The sequence below is a fragment of the Toxorhynchites rutilus genome, chromosome 1, assembly GCF_029784135.1.
Source record: "Toxorhynchites rutilus septentrionalis strain SRP chromosome 1, ASM2978413v1, whole genome shotgun sequence".
Classification (NCBI taxonomy): Eukaryota; Metazoa; Arthropoda; class Insecta; order Diptera; family Culicidae; genus Toxorhynchites; species Toxorhynchites rutilus.
Genome location: NC_073744.1, coordinates 57,468,508 through 57,486,387, shown reverse-complemented (window position 1 = coordinate 57,486,387; position 17,880 = coordinate 57,468,508). Strand labels below are relative to the sequence as shown.

General features: G+C 38.3%; 1 protein-coding gene across 10 annotated transcripts in view; it reads right to left on the bottom strand.

The window, feature by feature from the left end:
* The window catches only part of LOC129777929 (mpv17-like protein), a 505,117-nt gene that overhangs the window by 8,471 nt on the left and 478,766 nt on the right, over positions 1–17,880 (bottom strand). The gene's annotated exons all lie outside the window — the stretch shown is intronic.

The following is a 17,880-nucleotide window of genomic DNA, read 5'->3' as shown; positions in this document are numbered from 1 at the left end:
CATCCGCCAGCGCTCTCGTTCGCGTGCTGGGAATGAAAAACGATGATTAATCATATTTTCTGCATTTTAATGAGAGGCGTTTTTACATCCGTTTCGAGAGCAAAATGAACTTGCCTCTTCCGGACCGGGCGCAGCTTCTGTGATCCTGTAGCCGGGAAAGGAGCCACGAGCGGTCGTTCGTTTATTCATGGAAAATGGCTCAACTTTTGCTACTTTAATCCCCAAACTGCTGAACAAGTACTTTGGAAAGATTTTTTGATGCCTCGAATTCCGGCCATAAAATACGCCAGACAACCCCATTTCGGAGTCGCCTCTCCCGATAACTTTGCTAACTGCTCGAAGCCATGTACATTTTGCGCACTAAATTGTTCTGAAGTGTTTTCTCGAACGATACTTCTTCTGTGCCGCAGCGGAGTTCACAGGAGTTTCTGCGCCGATGATGGAGGGCAGGAGGAGCCGGCAAGAATTTGCTGTTTTGCAGCTTCGCCAGGAATGAATTTTATGGCCCACAGACAAGTAATGGTCGAAACGGGGCCAGGCTAGAAAGACTCGGAACAGCTGCCAGTCGCAAACCAAACCCCCCGTCCGGGGCGAGGGGGCTGTGTGAGGCGAAGCGGCAATAAAGTGTAAAATCTACAAATGCTAAATTACATTAATTCAGTGCTGAACGTGTCTGAAGTGAACTTTTGTGAATGCGGTCCATCCGATGGTGCGTCGACGGAACGGGGGAAGAACAGCATGGACCCAACGGCCGGGTTTAGACACGACAAACGAAACGTGCATACCAATTTCTCTCGTCGTTGTAAATTGCACTCTATTTGCCAATTCCGTGAGACCTGATGGGAAAATTGTAAACTTTTGTTACTTGTACAAGTTGGGCTGAATTTAATAGCATCATCCAAATTAATTATGGCTATTGTTTCGCACCAGCCGAGTGCTGGTTGTGTGTGTGTGTGTGTTTTGCCGGAAATGCAATGTATAACCACTTATCGCAACATTCGGGTAATAACAGACGCTTTGTTCCCAGATAAATACATCGTGCCCTCAGACAAACACAGCCACTGGGATGGATTATTAAGAGCAATCCGAGCACAAGTTTAGCAAAAAAATCCAATATCAAGGTTATTCATACTGATTAGGTTGGATAACTCGTGGAATGGAAATGGGAGAACATTCAAATATTTAGAAAAATAGCTTTATTTTCATTTCATTTTGTCCCACTCATAATGGATATTTGAGTTTCCTACCGAAAGCGTTTTTGACGTAGAACTACGTCTTTCATTAAGGGTGCCAAATCAGAAAACAGGTCACGTTTTTATGAAATAAAGTTAATGTTAATAACTGTTTTTGCCTCGAACGGATTTTGGCGATTTACATATTAAACGAATCGGAAATATCCTAAGATTTGTTTAATATGCTATACATTCGAATCCCCTGGTTTGTAAATGGTTAAAATTCATGAAAACTTTAAGCGTTCCCATTTTCCCATACATTTGTTCTGTCCATTTGTATGCTTTCCCGAACAGAGCTGTCTATAACGAGCAACGAAGGGGAAATCGTAGGATTTAAAGTCTCCGTGAACAAAGGAAAAGAATACTTGCATAGAGTATAAACAGTGGATCTCGCTGAGACAAACTTTTATTCGGCATCGGACTAATGAGCAATCCAGATCACTTTGCTTTCGCTGCGCTTCGATCTAAGATTGGACCCCACCAGCGGTAATCCAACTTGGATATCGTCGTGTGGTTTTGACGTGGGACTACGTCTAACCGGAATATATGGATGGTAAAATGAAAACCTAAACACAGAACATGCAAGAAAAAATGAAAGATTTCGAATGCTTATAGCTCGAACATTTCGTACTGGATAGGAGAGATGTTTGCATCACTTGATAGGGAATATTTCTACGCATCTATCGCAACTAACAAAATGTTGTTTTTCATTAGATAAACAATTGAATAACTGTAAAATATTAGGCGTTATCTAAACGCCCTAACTGCATCGTTTTGATTGGCCCGATTTACGGTTTCCCTAACACAGCCATCAAAACCAAGCAGCCTAGGGGAAATCGGCATTGCAAATTCATACAAATCGGGGGTATTTTTGTTCCGATTGAAATGTGTTTCCCTAACACAGACTTCAAAACCGAGGTTTCTGGGGAAATCGGCTCTGCAAATAAATGCAAACTGCGAGTACTTTTGTCCTCGCTTGCCTTTGTGCAGAGTGGAATATGTCTGTCCTAACATGATCTTCTAAACTTAGGAACCTGGGAAAATCGTGCAGACACTAGAAGCGAATGAACTTCCCAGTTTCAAGCAAATTCGAGATTCGAGAAGTATGTACACTTTTGGGATGTAAACTTCAGAGGGAAATGTAAAATAAAATAATCGTTTGATAATTTTTTTTTTGTCTTTATTGGAAAGATTTTCAGCCTTAGGCTGGTTCATCAAACGTTTGATAATTCTTCCGTACATATATTTTGTTCTAGTCATCATACCAAACGTAAAAGGTCCGTTATTGAATTTACTTGTAACGAAGAACAATCAATCACAATAAATGAATTGACTTTACACGGCATTTGTTCATTTTTGTCACTCAGAGCAAATATATTGAACTCAATTGAATTTGGAAACTGTTTCATTCAATCAAGAATTTAATCAATACAAACGAATGATTGCTAAGCTAAGGTAGTTCCACGTGAACCTTGCGGTTATATCATAGATATAACCCACTAATTTTTTTTTCAGTTCGTTTTTCGCGTTATTCGTATCGTGTGTTTTCCTTTCCGCGTCATAAGTTAGACGCTTCGCGTAATGTGTGATGAGCAAGAAGAAGAATGAGGCAGGCTCGAGCCCTGCAAAAAACGAACGTATTGCCAGGGGCAATAAAATTTCGAGGCAAGAGTCATCTAATGATGCACGCGATGCTGGTGCAGTGAAAAGCGCTCGCACTGAACCGAGCCATCGTGAGTGCGCCAAAAAATTATTTGGGGAAAACTAGACATCTTGAATGTCGTACTGGAATGTTATAAGTTATTTGGGTTCGTGTACCAGTCGCAAAACTGCTCTCAACTAAGATTGAATTTGCGCTTATCTTAATCATAATGAAGCAATGCTACTGTTTTGGAGGTTGTTGATATTAACAAAAAAGAGTTTATTTTGCTTGTTTAGTCACCAAGAAGAATGTAAATGTCGTTCTGGAATTTTGTATGTGATCAGGTTTCGCTTGCCAGTAGCAAAACTTCCTCCACTAAGGGTGACAGCTGTGCTTATCTCGAGCATGAGAAGGTAATGCAACTTTTTTCGAGGCCAGTAGTATTAACATAAGCGATTCTTTTGGGAATAGCGCAAAATGATGAGAAGTGTTTATATTCCTAGTAGTTCCAAGCCACCAATGTATGGCTCTGTATGTATGCTATGGCGATTGCTTGTTTAGCGCTTGGTTTACATTATACGAACGATGCCTAGAGGTGCATTTCCACTGAGGCAATACTAAATAACATGTAGCATGATATTTGATACTTGCAAGTGTTGTCATTGTTGTTGTTTCCATGCGGTGCCAAAGATATATTAATGTAGTTATGAGATGTGGAACAATGGTGCTGGTGCAACATGTATATAATCGACTGTAGCCGAGTCTATGTCAATTGCGAAAAAGGCCACCGGAATAGCGTTCGAGGTAAATTTTCAATGCATTGACATGAAATTGCGACATAAGATCAGCTAGTGTATTGTTTTGCGTGGGCAAGAATGAATCAACTATCAATTATCGTCAACTGATTCTACAATGAAAAAATTATTTCAGAGATTATTCTACTATGCAGTTGTTTCTAAAATTTTACAGCATCATAGAATAATATCTGAAGGTATAAACGAGCGCTTTATATAAAATAACAGCGTAGTTCTACGTTAACAATGCGGTCGTATCTTGGACACAACCTCCTATAATTTTTTTTATCGATAACAATATCGATAGCAATCGATAACAGACAACGCCTCTCGATCTTCAATTACTGATTGAATGGAGCAGTTTTGACGTAGAACTACGTCTTTCAGGAAGGGTGCCAAATCAGAAAACAGGTCACTTTTTTATGAAATAAAGTGAACGTTAATAACTATTTTCACTGTGAACGAATTCTCATGATTTGCATATCGATTGGTATATTGGTTGGAAATTCTCTAAGATTTGTTTGATATGCTATACATTACAGGGTTACAGGGTTTAAATTAATGAAAAATGGAAAAACTTCCTTTTTTCCCATACATTTGTTCTGCCGATTTGTGTGCTAACCCTACCCGTATGTCGAATGCTTATAACTCGAACATTTCATAACAGATTGGAAAGATGTTTGCATCAATTGATAGGAAGTATTTCTACGCGTCTATCACAATTAATAAAATATTATTTTCCAAAAGATGAACAATTGAATAACTGTAAAATGTCAAGCGTTATCTAAACGCCCCAACTGCCAAGTTTTGATTGGCCCGATTTACGGTTTCCCCAACACAGATTTCAAAATCGATGTGGCTGGGGGAATCCGCTTTGCAAATACTTGCAAGTCGGGGGTATATTTTTGGCGTTGATTACTTTTTTACTCGCTTGTCTTTGTGCAGACCGGAATATGTTTCCCTAGAACGTACTTTTAAACAGAGAAGTCTGGGGAAATCGTCATTCCAGATACAAGAGGTGAATTAACTTTCGTGGTTCGAGAACTACGTAAACATGAGATGTGTAATTATTTCAGAGGAAAATGTAAAAAAAGGTCGTTTGACAATTCTTCCGTTCACATATTTTGGTAGTCCTAGACATCATATCAAACGTAAAGGGACGTTTATCAAATTCACTTGTAACGAAGAATACGAGGTATGGCTATTAAATAGCGAGACTGGTTACGAAAAAGCGTTATATTTCAAAACTTACGGTACAACGATATGCTCCCCTTCAATATACTCTCCTTGGCTCCTCACACACCTCTCCATACGTTTTTTCCATTGTTCGAAGCAGTGCTGAAACCAGGTGTATGACACGATTATCGCTATCTCACTCTACCTACCGTCACCGCCTATCTCACTATCCCTCTGCTGTAAAAGTTCATCATCAACATCACGATATGTCAGATGGTGGTAAATTGGTAATTCGCGATAACGTCGACGTCTGGTGGCGACTTCAAGTTTGAGTCATAATTTGGGTCCCAAAATCGTTAGTGTAATCTCTACCAGATTAGAAGACACGAAGCCGGTTTTCAAATTTTAAAATTTGAATTAAAATTTTCACATTGTGTTATTTAATTATTAGAAACACGTATTTCTGACTTTCATTCAACCATATGGTCATACAATTCCAACATTGTTGCTGATTTTTTTTCTTTATAATATAAAGTTGTCTTCATAAACATTTTTCGTATGAGACTTTTTCCCCACCTGCAAACAAAAATGTTTTTAATTTAAACAGAATACTAATTTGATATGGGAAAGCTAATTTTCATTCATAATTTTAATTTTGAAAACGTTCACTCCGACTGAAAATCAGCTTTTCTTTGACGCTCCCCTAAACTAGTAAACGAAGCTCACTGCCGTCAACGCGGATCGCTGTTTTGAAGAAAACAAATACTTCTGACGTGTGAGATGTTGGCATCAAAAACATGGCGGGTGCCATACGGCTGGCTGAAACACTTCTTTTGTGATGGCGTACAAAAGCCGCGTCGCTTTTTCCTTCGCCTCTTCTGCGGACTGAAATCGGGCACCTTTCAACACGGATTTGATCTTGGGGAATAGAATGCATGTTCGAGCACTGGAATGCCCTTATCGGCCAAAAACAAGAAGTGGGTTATATCTGTGATACAACCGCAAGGTAGACGTAGGACTCCCGCATCTGAATAAAATCTAAATGAATGAATGAATGAATATTTTGAAAGATTGCTGAAAGTTTTTCTTGTTAGTGTGTGGATTTATGCGTGTAAGTATGGAATTATTATTACCATAAAATTTAACTCTTTCGAACTTGTTGGTGGTCCCGAAAAGAACCGATGGAATTTGAGTGGCCTTGTAAAACCAACATAAGATGTTTGATACATGATTCATTTTTGTTTTCGTGAGAATAACACGAGGTTTTTCATGATCACTCCATGCGCAGAATAGAAACTGAGGGCGCCACTTCGCGGTGAAAACGAAATAAAGTCTATATAACCTTGCATAAAATTCATTTAGTTTTTATCGTGATGTGGCAATTTTTCATGATTGTTCCATGCGAAAGCAGAACATAAACGAATTTACGTTAGATTTACAACCAGCTAGAACAGCGAGTAAAATGATGATGTTTTGTTTTTTTGGTCGTTTAATTTTTTTAGAAAAATCTGAATTTATCTTCAAATTTCGCGGTTTTACGTATTATTTCTACGCTAAAAAGGTTAAAAAATCGCCATTTTACAATGTGGTATGTATATTTTGAAGAATGGCTTGGTATAAGTGTTGTAACTGCATGTGTTGCGCTAAAAATACTGCAAATCCTTCTTGTATCGGCCCATACATTATCAATGATATAATCCAACTTAATATGATATCGATTTCATCACCATTATGCACAGTATTCATAACCTGTATGCATTATTAAACCCAACATTTTAGAACATCATCAATGATTTTGGTCCAATCGCATGTTGAAATCATCGTAAATATACAAAGTCCTAACTTTCTTACCATATACTGAAGACATTTGATGGTTGAAATAAATCTAAATAGAAATAAAATGAATAATCACCACCGAATCTTGCTTTTCAGTGCGTAGAATAAACAAACATCATCACTTTTGTGGTCCTGAACTCTAATGTAGGTGTCGCATGAGCTGATTCAGCTTTGCGTAAATTCGTCAATTGGATTGCATCACGGGAACACCAGCCGGGTGCTATGATTGATGCTAGGATCGTTAGCAAAATCTCAAGCAGAACTGTCAATGGGATACCCAATTCATATGAAAACAAAGGGAAAATGTCAGTGGGATACCCAATATGTTGGCTCCTGTCAGTTCAATGGGGGTTCTCTAAAGACGTCACCCGGCTGGGGAACACCAAGTCGAATGCGTAATATTCCTTCGCATGGACGCATTCACAGGCAAACAATTTTTCATGACTCTTCCATGTGAAAGCAGAACAGAAACTGATGCGAATAAAAGTACTCACGCCTTGCATGTGTCCGCTATGGTTTCCCAAACACTAATGCAAGCGAGCAAAAGAAGTCGCAGCTTGCATGTATTTGCTATGGCGGTTTCTCTAGGTGCCTAGTTTTTGCGTCCGTGTTCGGGAAAACATTACGATCACCAATCATCATCAATGGGTAATGATGATTTCAATAGCTTGCTTTCAAAACAATTTTTAAGCTATTGGAACGATTTTTTGGACCAATAAGTAACAATCATATAACTCGTTGACATTTTATCTTTCGGATGAAGTGATTATTATACCGCTCCATTTAGCCGGTAAAGAGGTATTAACGTGCAAAGTCTTGCACTCCAGCGTCACTCTCTCGTTTTCGAAACTTTGAACATACACCTCGGTACAGAAATGAAAGACGTAGTCCTACGTCAAAATTGCTTCATCGACAGTGCGTTATGGGCAGGTGCGTTGTTGTTCGTGTTTTTCGTCACACATGATTTCCGACGCGCACTACAAACCACGTTCCATTCAAACCACTGCTGCTCGCAAACTACTATAGTGATAAAAACGTGTTTTCGTACGTTTATAGCAGACACTTCAAGCTGCCGAACGTCCTATTCGTTTTTCCATCCACCCCTCTAAGGGCGCCCTCCAGGCGCGCAGTCTCGTTATTTGATAGCCATACCTTGTATAATATATTACAAAAACTTGGATGCATTCTAAAATAATATTCGAAGTGGTAAACAAGTGAATTGCATAATATAATTGCGTAGTTCTACGTCGAAAATATGCGGTCGTGTCCTAGATACAACCCTCTTACAATTTTTAGAAATTTAATTGGATTACACACTTTATATACTTAAATCAGCCATTCCTTGCCAAACCGATATAGTGGTTCTCAGATTTTCGTGAAAAGTGGTAATTTTGTTCTTCATTACTAAACATAAGACCCGTATTTCTTAAATTTTTTCGTTAGGGTGACCATTTCCATTTTAGGGTGGTTCGAAAAATCAATTATTTCCACTTTTTCCCAAAAACAAGTTTTTTAAAATTCACAACTTTTGAATCACTAAACCGTTTTAGATGATCGACATATCAAATTGAAGCCAGTTAGCTGAGCTTTGTTATTGAAATTACAAAAACTTGGATGCATTCTAAAATAATATTCGAAGTGGTAAACAAGTGGATTGCATAATATAATTGCGTAGTTCTACGTCGAAAATGTGCGGTCGTGTCCTAGATACAACCCTCTTACAATTTTTAGAAATTTAATTGGATTATACACTTTATATACTTAAGTCAGCCATTCCTTGCCAAACCGATATAGTGGTTCTCAGATTTTCGTGAAAAGTGGTAATTTTGTTCTTCATTACTAAACATAAGACCCGTATTTCTTAAATTTTTTCGTTAGGGTGACCATTTCCATTTTAGGGTGGTTCGAAAAATCAATTATTTCCACTTTTTCCCAAAAACAAGTTTTTTAAAATTCACAACTTTTGAATCACTAAACCGTTTTAGATGATCGACATATCAAATTGAAGCCAGTTAGCTGAGCTTTGTTTTAAAAAAATCATAACTTTTGAATCACTAAATCGTTTTAGATGATCGATATATCAAAATGAAGCCAATGAGCTGAGCTTTGTTGAAAAATATTGAAATTGCTAAAATAATGGATTTTGTTTTCGTAATTATTGATTGTAGTCGTTTTTGTTGTTTTCATGGCTTTGGACTAGAGGGCACTATACTTTTCCTTGAAAGCTGAGGTTTTTTTTACATAACATATCTCGATATCAGAGATGTATTTGTTTTTTCGTTTTTGAGATATGATTTTTCAAAGTTGACCGGTGGTTAAAAAATCATTTCCCCTTTTATCCAAACATGACTAACATATTAAATTGAAGCCAATAAAACTTCTTTTAAAAAATATTACACGTGTAGGAAGACTGGATACTAGTCGCATAGGTCTAGTCTAGTTACATAGGAATATTGAACGAATACTTAAAACATGTTTAATTCAAATAACCATATCTCGAAAACGAAAAAAAATATCATCTCTGATATCAAGACACGTTATGTAAAAAAAAACTTTCCAGAAAAAATATAGTGTTGGGGAAAAAGAAATGCAACTACAAACAACAAATCCATTGTTTTTGCAAGTTCAATATTTTTTAATAAAAGGCTATGAAAAAATAGTTTTTTTTTGCAATAAAGAACAATACTACCACTTTTCATGGAAATCTGAGAATCACTATATCAGTTTGGCATGGAATGGCCGAAGTAAAGATTTTGATCGAATCACATGTTAGGCCGATTCAATGCTTACGTTCTTCGTTGCAAGTAAATCTAATGAATTAGTCTGATCATATCCACTCATATAACGTGGATTTCCTTCATACAGGCAATTCCAAAATTGAGTATGACCCATGCTACTTGACTATACTCTCCATTTATTTGGTACAAAATATTTTGAATACATTTCTTCTTTTGATGCATATGTTCCCGAAACTTTTGAGGGATGTTATGATTCCCGATTTTCTTTCAGCGAGTTACAACGTTTTCGCTGTTCCGTATAACCTAGCTTTTGCTGTAAATTTATTTCATTTTAATTTCAATTCTCCATTTTTTAAATTATTTCATATATACATAAATCGGTTCGCAGGTATTATTTTGAGAACGGTTTCCCTGCGTTTTGTGTTCAAATTAACAGGAACAATAATTTTAATTTTTAATTTACAATTTGTATTGCCTTCACTTTCAATTTCATAGCCTTTTATTTTTTAGACAATTAATGACGGCTATTTGTTTTGTTTTTGCTAATGTTGGCAGCCATCGATGATCGAACGTTTCTTGGCGTTACCGGAAGTGCTGCTAGTATCAACAAATATTAATTACACACACATTTTTTTTATCCCATTTATTTATTTAAGGCTCATTAGCATTTTAGCTGTAACAGAGCCGAATTTTAATCGTGTACATGTCACATGGTTATCATATCTATAATTAGCACATTACACAGTTGCCATTCGCCAGTATTTTTTCTATACCATTGCATATGGTACATTCACACAGTAGTCATTTAGGCGTAAGAGTATTCTTTCTGTTCTTCCATTATCCAGTTGGACCACCGGACAGCGGAGACAGTTGATTGATCATTGTTGAGTTATTAATAGAACAGCAGCCCGATGTGTCTTGCAGAGCAGAGCAGTTGTATGGATGAATCGATCTTATTTCGACCGTGGATCGTTCTCCATCGCTGATGATTGTTGCGTGGACGTAGCTATTCTGTAACAACACAAAGATGGTCAATGAGGGCTCTGAGTTTTGAACTCACGATCGATCGCTTACTAAGTGAACGCGCAACCAATGTGGCTACGGAGACCCCCTCACACACATTTAACTAACTATGGAAAATTTCGCGAAAAGTTTTTTTGGTTATCATTTATTCCAAAAAATTGAAAACAATCTCTAATCTAAGCATCGCGAAATTGAGTGTACATTCTCCAAACAAATCAACCTTTTTAGTAAGATCTTTGCGAATTAGCGTACTCTTTTTAGTCAGTCTGTGACGTCAACATCAAACCACTGCTTGGGCAGTGTTGGTTTTTGTTTTCTTGTAGATGTTTGAAAAAATTGTTATCAAAATGGCAAGTAAGAGGAAAGAAATAGATATTGTTACACGTACAATGATAATAAGTAAGACTTGACGAGGAAAGACATTGCAGGAAATAGCAGCTGCTGACGGAAGAACACACTCTACAGTAAAACAATCATAAACAAATGGAAATACGAAGGAACCATTGAAAATATCCCGATATGGAACGCAAATGGATCCTATCTTCTGATGATGAACGAGTTTGGCTTCGGCTTCGTGGTGCGGGAATGCCTGCTCTGTAATGTCCCAATCAACTCAAAACACCTCCGAAATCACCGAACTTGAACACTATTGAGTATCAATGGTGGGAAATCAAGAACTATCCATCCATCAAAATCCAGGGAACGCAGCGGAACTCAAAACGACGATTACGGAGATCTGGGAGGCACTTTCGTCTACAGTGACCAGAAATCTTGCCTCGGCGCTTGCAGGAAGTGATGGACGCCAAAGGGGGACCATATCAAATACTAGGTGATTGATTTTTGTTATATGTTAACATTTCTGAACTGATTTCAATCGAACTGTACACTCAAATTTGCCACGCCTTAATTAGAGATTTTTTGTTTGTATTTTAAACATGATGTAGAAATGTGATCTTCTTTTTCTTCTTTGTTTTTAAGAGGCTTTAAACTTTGCAGTTCATTCGCCTCTAACAGAAATGTGATCATTTCATTTTTTTCTTATCACTACATGAGATTGAAATGGATCGATATATATGTGGTCGGTGTTAAGTCAGACCGGACCATGTGACATTTTTATGATTTCGAGAAAAAAAAGTTTGAAGTCTATTGCTAGAAGGAATTTTCATTGAGCGTTCAAAATAATTTCAATAAGCTATTCTTCCTGTATGCGTGATTTTCCAATTCTGATAAATGTGGAATGTAGTTTACAAAATGTTTAACCTAATGCAATCAATAACTTGATGTTTTAACTTTTGCGACTTGGTTCGCTCTGACTTAACATCGACCATGTCGCATTTAGTTATTTAATTTTTAACTCCGAAAAACTCGAAAATAACAAATCAGTACGAGTTGTATACTCAATTTTGCGATTGACTGTATATTGGGTGGATGAACATCGATCACCGTAAGGTAACAATTGCTTATCAAGCGTCAAATTTCTATCTGATACCTATAACAATTTTAGTCGGGTAGCCCAGTAGTTAACAATGCAAGTTAATCGCGGAGGCGAATACTTTCTTGCTCTTCGCGGTCATAAAAGCGTACACATAGTGTAATATTATTATAGCGGATGATTTGTACTGTCACTATCGATAGAAGTCATCCGAAATCAAGTGCCTAATTGTGCGTATACGGTTGTCCAAAAGAATATTGTATGGCCTTGCCTTTGGACTATATTGATATTGCGATGTTTTACCGTGCCCTAATAAAATCCGTAGGGATTCTGCAAATCAGTCGACTTCGCTGTCAGTACTTGTGTAATCGTCAATACACTTTCAAGATGAAAATTATGAATGGAAAATAACTTATCTATAAAAAAGTATGTCATATATTTAATACAGTTTCGACGTATTTTAGCGATATCCGTTTAGGGAAGCATATTATTCTCTATCAGTTTACCAAAGGCAGTTTAAAATTGTTCAGATTTTCAATTATAATTTTTACTACTGAAGTAATAACCGAATAACTAAAAATTTATTTCAAAAATTTCGATGCATTCTAAAATAATATCCGAAGTAATGAATGAGTGGATTGAATAATATAATTCCGTAGTTCTACGTCGAAAACGCGGTTGTGTCCTATGCACAAACCCTTACAATTTTTTGTATAGCCAATTCGTATCAAACTGTTGAGCTCGAATCCACATTCAATGATATGAAGGTTAAAGAAATTATGGGAAGAATTATGGGTTACCACGAATGTGGAAGATTAGAGATACAAAACATTGGGCACCCAGATTTACTGAGTGATGAGTTCTGCAATCAATAATTTGTGGCAAACAAGAAAATATATAAATCTTATAATGTTGTATCGAACAACTATTCTCTCAGTGATGGAGTATGGCTGTTTCTGTTTTCAATCAGCTGCCAAAACACACCTCATTAAACTCGAGCGAATTCAGTATCTTTGTCTCCGTATTGCGTTGGGATGTATGCCCTCAAAGCATACCATGAGTCTCGAGGTTTTGGCAGGCCTACTCCCACTAAAAGATCGCTTCAATTTATTATCTCTTCGGTTCTTCATCCGGTTTAAGGTCATGAACCCATTGGTGATCGGAAATTTTGAGCAGCTGATCGAGCTAAATTTTCACTCCGGATTCATGAGTTCATATCATGAATTCATCTCCATGCAGGTTGATCCTTCTTCGTATATTCCCAACCGTGTTTGTTTCCCTGACTACATCAATTCCTCTGTGCATTTTGATCTGTCCATGAAGCAAGATATCCATGGATATTCAGATTACCAACGATCGAGGATCGCTCCAACGATCTTCGATGAAAAGTATGGGGGTATCAATTGTGATAATATGTACTTTACTGATGGGTCCACTATAAACGAGTCCACAGGATTTGGAGTGTTCAACGAATTTTTTAGCACCTCACACAGTCTTCAGAATCCTTGCTCAGTGTATATTGCTGAATTGGCAGCAATTCATTGGGCGCTGGACAGCGTCGCCTCACGACCTGTTGAACACTATTACATTGTAACGGATAGTCTTAGCTCTGTCGAAGCTATCCGTTCAGTGAGGCCGGAAAAGCACTCGCCGTACTTCCTTACCATCGCTAACTGGCAACGCAAGTGGAATGAAGATGAATTGGGCCGGTGGTTTCACTCGATTATCCCTAAGGTTAGCCTCAAACCGTGGTTCAAAAGTCTAGACTTGAGTCGGGACTTTATTCGCACCTTCTCCCGACTCATGTCCAATCACTGTTCGTTAGATGCACTACTCTGCCGTTTCAATCTTGCCAGCAGCAATCTCTGCGTTTGTGGCCAAGGTTATCACGACATCGAGCACATTGTTTGGTCGTGCGAGGTGTATCTGGTCGCCAGATCGAATTTAAAAAACTCCCTTCGGGCCCGAGGAAGACAGCCCAATGTGCCGGTGAGAGATGTGTTGGCTCGGTTAGACCTTGATTACATGTCCCATATATATGTTTTCCTTAAAGCTATAGATCTTCGTGTGTGATTGCCCCTACATCCTTATACCCTCCTTTCCTTCCTTTGCGGGTAATTCGTCCCCTTGCTATAAATAGTAGAATAAGTTGAAATGTAAATACACTATAGATATACGAATAGATTTATAAATTGAGTGTTCATCAACATTGTTACAATTTCCTTATATCCCATCCTTCTCCTAAAAATATGTCACCCTCCTAAACTCGAGTACACCGCGAGTAATCGGTTTTCCACCTTACTAACCATAGATGTAAGAAAATTGTTTATATATATAGTTTTAAAATTATATTTAAGAATTCGGCTCCTTTGAACTTAAGTAACTGAGCCTGTAAAAATATACGAATTAAAAAAAAAAAAAAAGAAAATATATTGTTATGCAGACACTTTAATCATAAGCTACACCCCGGTGACAAAATGTAGACTACTACCAGTTTCAAGTTAGGGATAGTTTTTTTTTATATAAGGTAGGACTGAAAATCTCACTCTTCTGGCGTCAATACATCGGTTTAAAAATGAAATCATCAATATCAGCAAGATGGGCATTTTTAGAAATGTCAACTGAAAATATCGTCTTTGAGGTATCCTAGCTAGATGCTAATAACATTCCATCTCCGATTGGAATAACCCGAATCCAGAATCCGAATAACAATTTACATAAAATAGTAATACGAATAATGCAGGATACAAGGTATGAAAAGTACAAGCAGACTGTTACCTCTCCTTGTTACTGTTCCAATTTGACACATCAGCAGCAAACAAATAATTTCCCGCCAACTCCCCCTCCACCGAATATAAACATATGGCGTATACAAATTAACACTTCGTCCCTCCAGATTACATCAACCACTCATAAGACATCGCACGGCAAACGTCGATTCGGCACACTCCATTTAGTCAAGCCCCCGATATCTTGCAACGATTGCAGCCGCTTATTATTGGATCCTATAAAACTCTCATTCCGGTATGATTTAGAGGCGTCATTGGTTGGGTGCGATAGGACGACTGTCCGCCGGCAACGATTCAGCTCGATAACCCCTCCTGTGGCAGAATCAATTCGGGATCATACTTCTATTTACCCGATTTACCCTACGCGCATTGGCGTGTTGCCTCATTGAAAATGGGATTATCAAACAGCGACAAGAGCAGAACCGTGCAAAACATCAAACGGAAAACAAACGGTTGCATGCCACGTGCCGTCGTGACCCTCGCCTTCTGTCCAACCTTCAACCCCACCGGTGCCGAAAGATTGTGCGAGGGACTAAATTGACCTATAATTAAGTGGTGGCCTTCACGCGAACGTTGGTCCCTCCACCCACTCGCTTGCCGAGCGATGCAAACGCATGTGTGGGGACCGGAAAAAATACCGGTCGGGTGGGATTATTAATTTGATTTGTAGAAATCTCATTATCACATCTAGGGAGCGCTGCAGCTGCCGCGGGACGTAATTGAATTCATTTCCTGTTACATGAATACCTCGGGGGATTGATACAATTTCCGGTTCGGAAACGGAAACTGACCGTATCCTTGCAGCAGCATCATTCATCGAATATTTTGAGAGAGACCTGTGTAGCGAGAAAAATGATGTATTCGCAAAATGAATACTCAATATTCATAGCCATTTTTTCTTAATTTATTGTATAAGTCGTGCCATGAACCGTTTTGAGATAATTTCCGATGCTCTATTCGCACATTTGCTCTCCAGATTGCTGCTCTAGAGATCGACTAGAATCCGCGTTATATCAACTTCAATTATCATGATCAAATAATTCTAGACTTCGAACTAATTTGTAAACGAATTGTTTACTAGCGTGGAATGGAAAATATATCCAATCTTGCTCCTGCCAGCGAGGTGTCAACATCACTTTGGAGGCTTAGTAAAGAGCCGTGTTGTGAATGAAATTGTGGTTCAATTGTGTTCGTAACATCAAATCCAAGGTTGAACTCAATGAAATTATTCAGAGCGTCGGTTCTCAATCACTCTCTTTTGTGTATCTTTACATTACACGCACACATTGTTGTAGGTTTTTATGCGTTGCCAAATGTAGATTGAAATCGTTACTATTAAGGTGAAGGTGGAAGGAAGTCACAATGGCGCTCATTTCTTTCATCTCCCTCCCTCACCCCTAGCCCGAAAATCAATAATTTTTTGGAACAGTGTGAAGAAAATGATCGTTTTCTCACACTTCCCGTCAAGTAATATCAACCAAACTCTAATCGATTACTCACAAGATATTAAATTTTCATCTGCCGTCAAACTGTATAGTGAAAAACGTAGGGAAACTCGATCTAGTGCTCTGAGAATTGAATTTTAATTTTTCAACTTTCCGCAATAGTTTTGTTTGTATTGGTGAAAACATCGTTATTTTTTCGACACTGATGCCAGACAGCTATAAAACCACTCAATAAAATGTTATTCCTGAGTCATAGCGTTTCATGTCATGAGAATCAATAAAATTAAATTGTATTGATATCAATACAATTATTGTTTTTACGTTTAATGGGTCATTAATGTAAGTTTTAGTAACTTTAACATTGGTTAAGAAAATTGTATTGCAGAGCTCGGAACACTGCCACGGCTGCCTATGCTTTCAAAAATAGTAAATGGAAAAGTATTACATTCAATCAAAATGCCTCAGCCAACGAAGAGAAGGGTTAAGGCTCACCCACGTGAATATACAGGGTTTTTCATTTCGGGCTTCCGAAAGTATACAGCCCTGCGCTGACAACCGTTTGACATATCTGTCAACCAAAGCGTCATATCGTTAGTTGAATGTCTGCCATTTTACAATATGGATCATTTTAGCATCGCACAACGTGTTGATTTTGTTAAATTATACTATAAAAATGATGAAAAACCGGCAAATGTTTTGCGAGCATTACGGACGGATTTTGGTCGTCATGGGCGGCCTACAGAGCACACAATCGCTAATGTAATGCGTAAATTCGAACGAACTGGATCCGTAGCTGATATTGTAAAACCTGTGCATCATCGTAATGTGCGTTCGGCCGAAAATATTGCTGCTGTTGCTGCCAGTGTGGAGGATGACCCGAATGTTTCGATTCCACGGCGTGCTCAGCAATTGGGTTTGTCAAACACATCATTGTGGCGAATTTTGCATTTGGACTTGCACCTACATCCATATAAAGTCCAACTGGTACAAAAATTAGAGCGCGGTGACCATGGAATGCGTCGGGCATACGTCGATTGGGTGAACGAACAACAGCAGCAAAATGCTGAATTTTCGCATCAAATTTTCTTCAGCGATGAGGCACATTTCGAGCTCGGTGGCTATTTGAACACCCAAAATTTCCGTATATGGGACTCAGAAAATCTACACGTGATTATTGAGAGGCCATTGCATCCGCCAAAAGTCACTGTTTGGTGCGCATTATGGTCTGGTGGAGTCATCGGGCCGTATTTCTTTGAAAATGAGGACGGCGAGACGGTAACTGTGAATGGTGAGCACTATGGCCGCATGTTAACCGATTTTTTTTTGCCACAAATTGAAGATATGGATACGGATGACATGTGGTTTCAGCAGGACGGCGCCACGTGCCACACAACACGACCGAACATGGCCATATTGCGAACGAAATTTTAGGGACGCATAATTTCGCGTTTTGGTGATGCCAATTGGCCGTCCAGATCATGCGATTTGAACCCGCTAGACTTTTTTTTGTGGGGTTATGCGAAAGACCGTGTCTATGCCAACTCTCCGCAAACTCTTGAACATTTGAAAGACAACATTCGTGAAGTTATGACCCATATGTGCCGAAAAGTCATCGAAAATTACCTGTTCCGGATCAAGGTGTGTGAGGAAGCCCTAGGTGAACATTTGAATGATGTTGTATTTCACACATAATGGCATAAACCAAACTTTAATTTGAAATAAAAGTTTCATCGAAATTCGGATTCTAAGTGTGTTTTATTTCAATTTACTTTC